Raw genomic sequence first — 10,886 nt, 5'->3', positions numbered from 1 at the left:
TTTTTCGTTACGTATTACATTTGTCAACAATGTTAGTACATTCACCTACTCTTCGTGTGCATCAGCCATTTGACACGGTGATGGAAAATTCTGGAGTGAAAACAAGGTCTTCAGAGCAGACTATGCTATCTGACGAAGCGCGTATCTCGCTGGTTACGGAAAGCTCCTCAGAGGAGGATTCAGAGACAGATGACCAGTCCTATTTCCCTCCCAAGGTGTATGCTCTAACTTGGCAGGGTTATGTTGCTCATATCGTGCGTATGGTGTCTTGCATTGCTATGTCATTTGATTAGTTTAGACATGCATTGTGTGAATGCCACTTGTTTAGTGTCTAATTACCATATATGTGAATTATGCATTGCCATCTTGTTGCAAGACATTATATATGTGAATTATGCAATGATATCTTGTTGCAAAGGCATTATATATGTGAATTATGCAATGCCATGCTATTTAGTCAATCATCATGTATGTGAATTATATCATGCTATCATTTTTTGTATTACGTGTTCCATTTGTCGACAACATTTGTATATTCAACTAATCTTCCTGTGCATCAGCCATTTGAAGCGGTGATGGAAGTATCTGGAGTGAAAACAAGGTATTCAGAGCAGACAATGCTACCTGCTGAAGCAGACATCTTGCTGGTTACAGAGAGCTCCTCAGAGGAGGATTCAGAGACTGATGACCAGTCCTATTTCCCCCCTGAGGTCTATGCTCAAACTTGGCAGGGTTATATTACCCACGTCATGCATGTTGTCTTGCATTGCTTAGTTTTTACATCATATATGGATTGCCATCTGCTTACTTGCTTACTATATAAATCATATATTTGAATTATATCATGCCATCATGTTTACATAGACAACATCTATCTGAATTATGGCATGGCAACCCATTTAATAAAGACATCATATAGTTATATCATCTCATCCTGTTTAGTGTTTACAGTCATCATATTTTGAATTATGTCATTCTATCCGTGAATTATATCATGCTATCATGTTTCCATAGGCGGCATGTATGTGAATTATGGCATGCCAACCTATTTAATAAACACATTATATCGTTATATCATGTCATCATGTTTACATAGTCATCATATTTTGAACCATGTCTTTCCATCTTTTTTAGATAGCCATCATAATGTGAAATTGTGTCATGCTATCCTGTTTAGTTAGCCATCATATATGTGAAATTGTGTCATGCTATCTTGTTTGGTTAGACAACATAAATGTGAATTATTTCATGCCCTCTTTTATTCCCCACTATCCATTGCACCTGTCTTATCATACAATGTCTGTCCATTCAATTACTTTTCTTTTTTATCGGCCATTTGAATTGGAGAGGGTGATGGCATTATCTAAGGGAGTAACAACACGGTCTTCAGAAAAGATAGTGCTACCAGTTGATGCAGATAGAACCACGGTTGTACTTGCCCAAGAACCAGCCCCACCACACATGACCCAGACTCTCGCAGATTGTACCCCTACCCAGTTGGATAGAGAACCAGCTACACCCCTTCTAACCCCAACCCCAGCAGATAGTAACCTAGTTCCAGTTGCCACAGCACCGTCTCCACCACAGAGCACCCAAACACGAGCAGTTAGTAAGGGAACTGTACTGCCCAAAGCATGAGGACCACCACTCCGAATCCCAACTCAACAGTTAAAGGAGAAGAAGAATTGTTCTCAGGTCAGGTTCTGTAGCTATGGTTCATACTCCTTTGCTCTTGCATCACTGTATTTACTCACCAACTATTTTCAAATTTGAAGAATGGAATTGAAACTCCAATGGCGCAACATATATGTTTTAAACCTGTTTCTTTAATTGGTTTGCTGTTGTAACTTGCTCTATGTTGATTTCAGTTTCAATTGAATAAATAGTTATGTTCTCATGTCATGCACATTACAAGTGTTGTTATTGCTCTATAGTTTCCCACACTTATATTCTATCTATTCTGCCTTGTCTTGAACAAGTATTATTTGAATTGTGTCTCTATCTTGATTTGGCAACAAAAACTAGAATGATATAGACCATAAAGTGACCATGGTACATAGATATATGTTTTTTTTCATGCGGTTATCCTGTCCTCTTTACTACTGAACTGATTTACCAAAATGAGTTTCATATACAACATGGTAAACCTGTGATGTGTCTGCTTGTTTCTCTTTTAGAATGCGGACAAAATATTGGAGAACGGTACCCCATTATGCAATGGTAAAGGAAGTAATGCAGATAAGGTTCAAGATAGTGAGACATCCATGTTGGTCTCCAAGAAAGCTGATAAAAACTATCTTCACGACAGTGAGAGAACCCAAAAGTCCTGTCTTGATGTAGTGTTCGAGTTACTGGCCACTACTGTTGGCACAAGCTCTTCGAACTTGCTGCCTGAATCAGTTCTTCTTCTTGAGTCTCAACTTCAAGTTGAAAGACATCGATCAGATGTGCTGCAACAGGAAGCTGAAGGACTGAGGAAGTCCCTGCAGAATTCAGATGCATACTTTCTGGTGCAACAGCAAGCGCTGGAGGATTTAAGCGCCAAACAAGAGAAAGTTAATAAGCTTGCTAAGCATCTTACCAGCATTATGGGTACCAAGGATATTGTTTCTTGAGCTCTTCTGAAGTGGTTTCAGTTCTGGACTTGTTTTGTTGCGGCATTTATTTGCATTGGTCGCCAACTTGGACGACCAGTGTATGTGATATGCTGCTTTGTTCCCTATATGCACTGGTAGCGAACTTTGATGCCCAGTGGATGTAATATGTGTAATAGCCGTGATAGCCTAGCGTAAGTTGCTTGCTTATTTATTTCCTTGTTGTCTTGTTTATTTGTTTGCTTGTAGTCAGTGCAGTTCTTTTTCCGCGGTTTGCTAGTGGCCGCAATAACCTATTTTTTAAACTAGGCCACAATAACCATGGGCTACATATTTACTGTAGTTACCATGGGCCTCCTACGGGCCGTAGAAACAATGGGCCTTGTAAGGGCCGTAGAAACAATGGGCCTTCTACGGGCCGTAGCATCAATGGGCCTTCTACGTGCGGTATGATCGATAGGCCAAACATGGGCCAATAAGAGACCGCATTATGGGTCGTAAACGGGCTAGATTTGGAATCGTCCGTTCATGGGCCGACAATAACGGGTTGTCGTTAATGAGCCGTATTTGACGACGCTATGAAAATGGCCCAACGGATTAACGGGCTGCAAACAGGCCGATTGTAACCGCGAACTGAATTTGGCCCACAAGCAGAAAAGGCCAATAACGGGCCGTAATTAACCGAATGCTGGAAATGAGCCCAAGAATAAATGGGCCCTGAGAAGGCCAAAAGGTAACACGAGTTGGAAACGGCCCAATGGAATAATGGGCCGTTAATGGGTATAAAGGGGTACACTGTTCATTGCGGGCCAGATTCACCATAGGTCGTTAATGGGCCAAGAGTTACAAATGGCCTCGTATGGGCCAAAAGACATCATGGGCCATACATGGGCCGGAAGTTACAACGGGCTGGAATCATATTGGATGGCCCAGATGAAGCTACTGGGCTTCATTCCGATAGGCCGTAACGGGTCGTGAGTTAGCGGGCCATAAATGGGCTACAGCTGCAGCCGCCTCGGTTGCTACAGCTGCCCTGTCGGCTGCCGCAGACGCCCTCTCGTCGGAAGTGGCCGCTCTCAATGCGGATGCGGCGGCCCTCTCGGCGTAGGCGGCCACGCTCTCAGCGCAAGTGGCAGCGCTCGGGGGGAGGGGGGACTTGGCCATCGTACGGGCCTTCACGAAGCGTTTCCACGGCGTCATCTTTGCAAGAAGGGGGTGCAGGAATGGGGATCGGGATTCGTGGATTCGGGGGTTGCCGGCACTGGAGCAGACGAGCCGGTGAAACTTAAGGAGGGAGACTTAAATAGACCCAGATATTTTCATCGCAAACGGTTCCTAGAAAACAACTGTGTTTGATGTTGTAGATATTTTTTATTAGATGTGAAAGACGAATTTGGAGTAAAGTGGCCGCCTACATATACATGCAATAGCTAACCATAACGGTTTGAAAACTCATATTTTGTGTACTTGTGTGCGATTTAATTCCATGTGCAGTAAATTGGAAGGAATTTTCAAACATATTGGTCTAACGGCTATGACACAATTAAGCATGGAGTGACATGGCATTTTAATTACAAAAAATAAAATAAAAATCAGAAACACATGAAACCTTGGTTGATGTAATATCATGCCACCAAGATGATGTAGTAAAAAAATTGGCACGTTTGACGAAAGTTTGGACACAAACCGAAGCAACTCACTAGAAGGCTCGTGGTTCCAAGAGGGAACAATGCATGTTTGATGACGAACGGGAGATAGCTTCCTCTTACGACCTTCAATTTTTTTATACGTCTAAAGTGCACTACTACAACTATAATGTGAAATTTTTGAAAATTCTAGGGGTCATTTGACCTTTTAAAGACATTTAAGTGATTTTCTAGCCATTTAATGACCGTAATTCAAATTTGAACTACATCTACATGCAACGCCTAACCAAAACGGTTTGAAACATCATATTTGTGTACTTGTGTGCGAGTTAATTCCATGTGCAGTAAACTAGAAGGAATTTTCAAACATATTTGTCTCACGACATGGACACATGCATACGTATGCATGGAGTGACATGACATTTTAATTCCAAAAAAATGAGAAACGCATGAAACCTTGGTGGATGTAATGTCATGCCACCAAGATGATGTGGTAAAGAAATTGGCATGTTTGACGAAAGTTTGGAGACACACCCCTCACAAACCGGAGCAACTCACTAGAAGGCTCGTGGTTCCATGAGGGAACAATGCATGTTTGTTGACGAACGGGAGAAAGCTTCCTCTTACGGCCTTCAATTTTTTCTATGTCTAACGTGCACTACTACATCTGTAATGTGAAATTTTGGAAAATTCTAGGGGTCATTTGACTTTTTAAAGACATTTAAGTAATTTTCTAACCATTGAATGACCGTAATTCAAATTTGAACTACATCTACATGCAACGCCTAACCAAAATGGTTTGAAAAATCATATCTGTGTACTTGTGTGTGAGTTAATTCCATATGTAGTAAATTAGAATGATTTTTCAAACATATTGGTCTCACGACATGGACACATGCATACGTATGCATGGAGTAAAATGTCATTTTAATTCCAAAAAATAAAAAAATGATCAGAAAAACATGAAACCTTGGTTGATGTAATGTCATGCCACCAAGATGATGTGGTAAAGAAATTAGCATGTTTGACGAAAGTTTGGACACACACCCCTCACAAACCGGAGCAACTCACTAGAAGGTTCGTCGTTCCGAGAGGGAACAATGCATGTTTGATGACGAATGGGAGATAGCTTCCTCTTACGGCCTTCAATTTTTTCTATGTTTAACGTGCACTAATACAACTGTCATGTGAAAATTTGGAAAATTTCAAGGGTCATTTGACCTTTTCAAGACATTTAAGTGATTTTATAACCATTTAATGACCGTAATTCAAATTTGAACTACATCTACATGCAATGCCTAACCAAAACCGTTTGAAAAATCATATTTTTGTGTACTTGTGCGCGAGTTAATTCCATGTGCAGTAAATTAGAAGGAATTTTCAAACATATTGGTCTCAAGGCATGGGCACATGCATGGAGTGCCACGGCATTTTAATTCCAAAAATTAAAAAATGATCAGAAAAACATGAAACCTTGGTTGCTGTAATGTCATGCCACCAAGATGATGTGGTAAAGAAATTGGCATGTTTGACGAAAGTTTGGACACGCACCCCTCACAAACAGGAGCAACTCACTAGAAGGTTCGTGGTTCCGAGAGGGAACAATGCATGTTTGATGACGAACTGGAGATAGCTTCCTCTTATGGCCGTCAAATTTTTTTCTACGTTTAACGTGCACTAATACAACTGTCATGTGAAAATTTGGAAAATTTCAGGGGTCATTTGACCTTTTAAAGACATTTAAGTGATTTTCTAACCATTTAATGACCGTAATTCAAATTTGAACTACATCTACATGCAATGCCTAACCATAACGGTTTGAAAAATCATATTTTTGTGTACTTGTGTGCGAGTTAAAAAATCATCAGACGATGTAAATATCTGGTGTTCAAAAAAGAAAATATAAAGATCTGGCAAGACAACCGGCCCCCACACGATTGGCACTCTATCTCGCGACTCGAGGTTTGGTAGGTGAGTGGCGGGGATCATTAATCAGACACGGTTCTGTATTGGAAATCGTCAGCTATTATGTTCACACATGGATTTTGCTGCGGGAATCGTGTGTAATTCAAACTACAGTACTCGAAAATCCGGCGACCGGCATGTGTACTATCCCCGTCGATCTAGATTCCGGTTGCCAATAAATACTACCTTGCTCACGTCGTCCCGCCTGCATTCTCATCTACATCCTCCCCTCGCTCGCCCTCTCTCTCTCTCAAATCTCTGCCATGGCGCCGCTGGTCTGCCCACGCGCCAACGAGGAGTCGCCGCCCCCCGAGGACGCTCACTCCATTAGCAGCGACGAGGACCCCTACGCGCCGCCTGACGAGGTTGCGCCGGACCCCCCCCCCCACTTTGGATTGGTTTTAGGGCCAGTACAATCTTTGTCTGTGGAAGTCACTGCCGCCGGCTGAGAAAGCCAGGCAAGTGGCGTTCAAGAAGGAGATGGCAGAGGAGGAAGCCAGGTACCAGGCAGCCTGTGAAGCCCGTGATGCCGCCTGGAAAAAGGAGGCGGCGGAGCTTTGGGGGCGGGCGCGTCGTCGTGCCAAGGAGGTGTACGAAGACGGGTACTTCACGAGGAAGGTCATAGGCGTTGGGCGCCTCGTCGCTGCGTGGAGGTGGGCTGATAAGCTCCAGCGTGCCACCGACGAGGAGCTCTGGTGGGCGCACAAGGAAATGCCAAGATCGGCCGCGCGCATCCGCCAGCAAGAGGCAGATCGGTACGTCAAGAGCTACGAGGTGGAGGAGGCGGAGTACTGCCTCCGCACTCGGAAGACGCCGCGCACCAGGGAGTTGCTGGCGAGGGGCTGCCGGAATACTCGCCCCAGGAGGGATTATTAGTTTTTGTATTGTTCGTTTTCAATTTTATGCATTGTACCTAGTAGTTAAGTATCATCACGTATATGTGATGATATTTTATATATAAATGTAAATATATATATATATTCCGTGATGAACTAATGAACAATTAATATATATATTATGAATTCCATTTTGCTATGTGTTTTTCTATACTAATTTGAATCTAGTTGTTATCATCCACATATACAGAATGGAAAACGTATATACACACATTGAAACAGAACATATAAGAATGGAAAATAGAGTACACACATTGAAACAGAGCAATAAATAGAGCAATACTATGATTGCTGTGAATACATAGCTATCCAGGTCGAAACGACTTTTCAAAATAAAACGCGTCCATGAGACCATGACCAGCAGCCCTTGCCTACAGTAGCTCTTGGCTCTGCCTGAACTCGTTTAGGCGCTCGTCCAAGCGGTTGACACGCTCGCGGTACCTCTGGACCGCGATCTCGAACTCCAAGTTGGCTATTTCATCGGAGATCACCAGCTCGAGGATGCGACGGCCATGTTCCTCTATTGCGCCCAGGTGGACACCTAGGCCAAGGAGGGAGTCGAGCCTACGGACCAGCGCGTTGGTATCCAGCGGGCAGCGTACAAGGCGAACGGCGCCACCCATGCGAACGGCACGGCGGGCGTCCGGTGCAAGTACGGCGCGACCGGCCTCTGGTGCAAGTACGGCGCTGAGGGCCTCTGCCCACTCCTGGCGAGGAATGGGGGTACTGATAGGACGTGTACCCAGCTGCGACGCCATGTCGACAGCAGGCAAGCGCCAATGTATCCGCTCTTGCTGTGCGGCCCACCGTGCCTCTCGCTCTGCGGTGCTCCAATGGTCTCGCCGTGCGGCGAGCCGCAGCCTATCGGCGCGGACGCGCCTAGCTTGCTCTGCCGCGCGCCATCGATCATGTTGTGCGGCGAGCTGCAGCCTGTCGGCGTTGACATGCCTATCTTGGTCCGCGGCGCTCAAGCGCCATGCGCCAAAGGTCTGCTCAACCCTGGCAATGACGCGCATCACGGCGTCGTCCATCGCATTGCCGGGGAGCGCCTCGACCTCGAAGGGCTGTGGCGCCTGCTCGTTTTCCTCGTCGACGAGGTTGATGGCAGAGGCGGCGCTTTGGTGGGTTGGCATGCTTGGAAAAGTTGGATGTGCTACAGGATGCGCTTGTCGCCTCCGTGCGTCGCGCGCCGCCCATGCGCAATATCGCTGGGTGGCGGGAAACAGGTGAGGAAATGGCAGGAAACGGTGGCGTGTTCATAAAACGCCATCAATTAATGGAAACTTTTTTATATTATCAATTAATGGAAACTTAGCATAGAAGGAACACCGAGCTAGCACAAGAAGTAGATGATGATCAGATGAACACGGACCACACTAGGGAACCCGTCGGTGATGAATTCATCAATCGCAAACGGTTGAATACTAGCATGCATTTGCCACAACACACACGGCCTATTCCATCACAAACAGGTCGGATGGATCAACTGTATGCCACGTATCGCACATTGTCAAAAACAAATGCGGTAGACCTTCTTTAACATGTGTTAAAAATATAAAAAATATAAAACAAGGACCTCGAGGTTAAATTAACTCATGGGATGGGTCGTATCAGTCATTTAATTTCACATATATGACCCATCCTATCAGTTAATTTAACATCAACAAAACTTCCCATCCAGTCACCCATCTGATGGCTGCTCCAGCCTGAGCACACTTAACTTGCTGATAGGATGCCTCTTTGCATCCTTTTGGCGTATCCGAATGACCGCCCGTCCCCCAATGGCCAATAGATATTGTTTAGACAGAGCATATCACATACGTATTATTAGAAGCAATCGTCTGTGTTATTACCGGTCGTCGCACACATTTCCGATTACAGACCTGTTTGCCACGTATCACACACATCTTCTTATATTGAACCATTTCTGTTCTCTTGTCTCAACGCAAACAGTTCATCCGAGTGAACCGCATGCCGTATATCGCACACACCTTCATCTGGCTGCCCGTTTCTTTTGTGTTGCCTAATCACAAACAGTTCATCCCCGTGAACCGTATGTTGCATATCGCACACACCTTCATCTGGCTGCCCGTTTCTTTTGTTCCTCCTCATCGCAAACAGTTAATTGAGCTGAACCGTATGCCCTGCATCGCACACGCAACTAAAATCTGAACCTTGTTTGATGCTTCCTCCATCGCAAACGTTTTGCACCTTTTTTGACGGTTATTTTACACCACTGTTTGTGATTATGGCATCGCACACAGTTTCTTGAAGGGTCTCTGATCATAGTGTCGCATTAGTAGCAACCTGCAGTAGTGTATCATATTATTTTCTTTATAGCATGGACATTTGGACTTTTATATGATTCAAAGCAATAGTCTACTTTTGACATGATGACTTAATAAATACTCAAGCATATCAACAAGCAACCATGTCTTTCAAAATATCAATGCTAAAATAAGTCATCCCTAGCCCATCATGCTCAACCATGGATCCATTCATGAAACACACTCGCATCTTAGCTACACCCAATACTCAAGTACAATCATAGTGCCTCCTAGTTGGTGCTTTTATAAGAGAAGATGGAGACTCAAATTCAAAATAAAAATTGCATAAAGTAAAAGAAAGGCCCTTCGCAGAGGGAAGTAGGGATTTGTAGCGGTGCCAGAGCTCAAAGCGAAAAACTTAGAGATAAAAACATTTTGGGAGGTGTGCCTTTCCCACCAACGAAAACGACTTAGAGTTCCCAACACTTTCCATGCTAAATATATCATAGGCGATTCCCAAACATAAAATAAAGTTTATTCCTTTTTCCACCATACTTTCACTTTCCATGGCTAGCCGAATCCACGGTTGCCTTCCATACCAACACTTTCCAAGGAATTTATTATTTGACAACATAAAGTAAATTCATTTTTCATTTCGGGACTGGGCATCCCTAATACCTTTGCCTTACTCTCATGCAATGACAAGTGAATAAACACTCATCGTGAGAATAACACATCTAGCATGGAAAATATTGGCCACCCCTCACCGCCTTGCGAGTGGTACAAACACACAAAAGAGAGGTTTATTTTGAAAATTAGAGATGGCACATACAAATTTGCTAAGAACGGAAAAAGAATAACGCATATAGGTAGGTATAGTGGACTCATGTGGCAATACTGGTTTAAAGGTTTTTGGATGCACAAGTAGTGATCATACTTAGTGCAAAATGAAGGCTAGCAAAAGATTGAGAAGCGACCAACCAAGAAACGAATAATCTCATAAGCGAGCATTAAGCATAGTTAACACCGAATAATGCACCATATGTAGGATGTAATTTCATTGCATGACTATTGACTTTCGTGCTTGCATAGGGAATCACAAACCTTAACACCAATGTTCTTACTAAAGCATAATTACTCATCAACATGACTCACATATCACATCATCATATCTCAAAACTATTACAAGGAATCAAGTTAATTTTGTCCAATGATCTTCATGAAAGTTTTTATTATATCCTTCTTGGATATCTATCACTTTGGGACTAATTTTCATGTGTTGCTTTTGATAAGCTCAAACAATATAAGTGAAGATCATGAGCATAATTTTTCTTTCTCTCAAAATAATTTAAGTGAAGCAAGAGAGAATTTCTTGAAAATTTTACTAACTCTCAATAAATCTAAGTGAAGCAAGAGAGAATTTCTTCAAAAATAACTAAGCACACCGTGCTAAAAAATATATAAGTGAAGCACTCGAGCAGATCCATAACTCATAAAAATTTAAGTGAAGCATAGAGA

Source organism: Aegilops tauschii, chromosome 2 (assembly GCF_002575655.3).
Source record: "Aegilops tauschii subsp. strangulata cultivar AL8/78 chromosome 2, Aet v6.0, whole genome shotgun sequence".
Lineage (NCBI taxonomy): Eukaryota > Viridiplantae > Streptophyta > Magnoliopsida > Poales > Poaceae > Aegilops > Aegilops tauschii.
Note: the sequence above shows the minus strand (reverse complement) of the source record.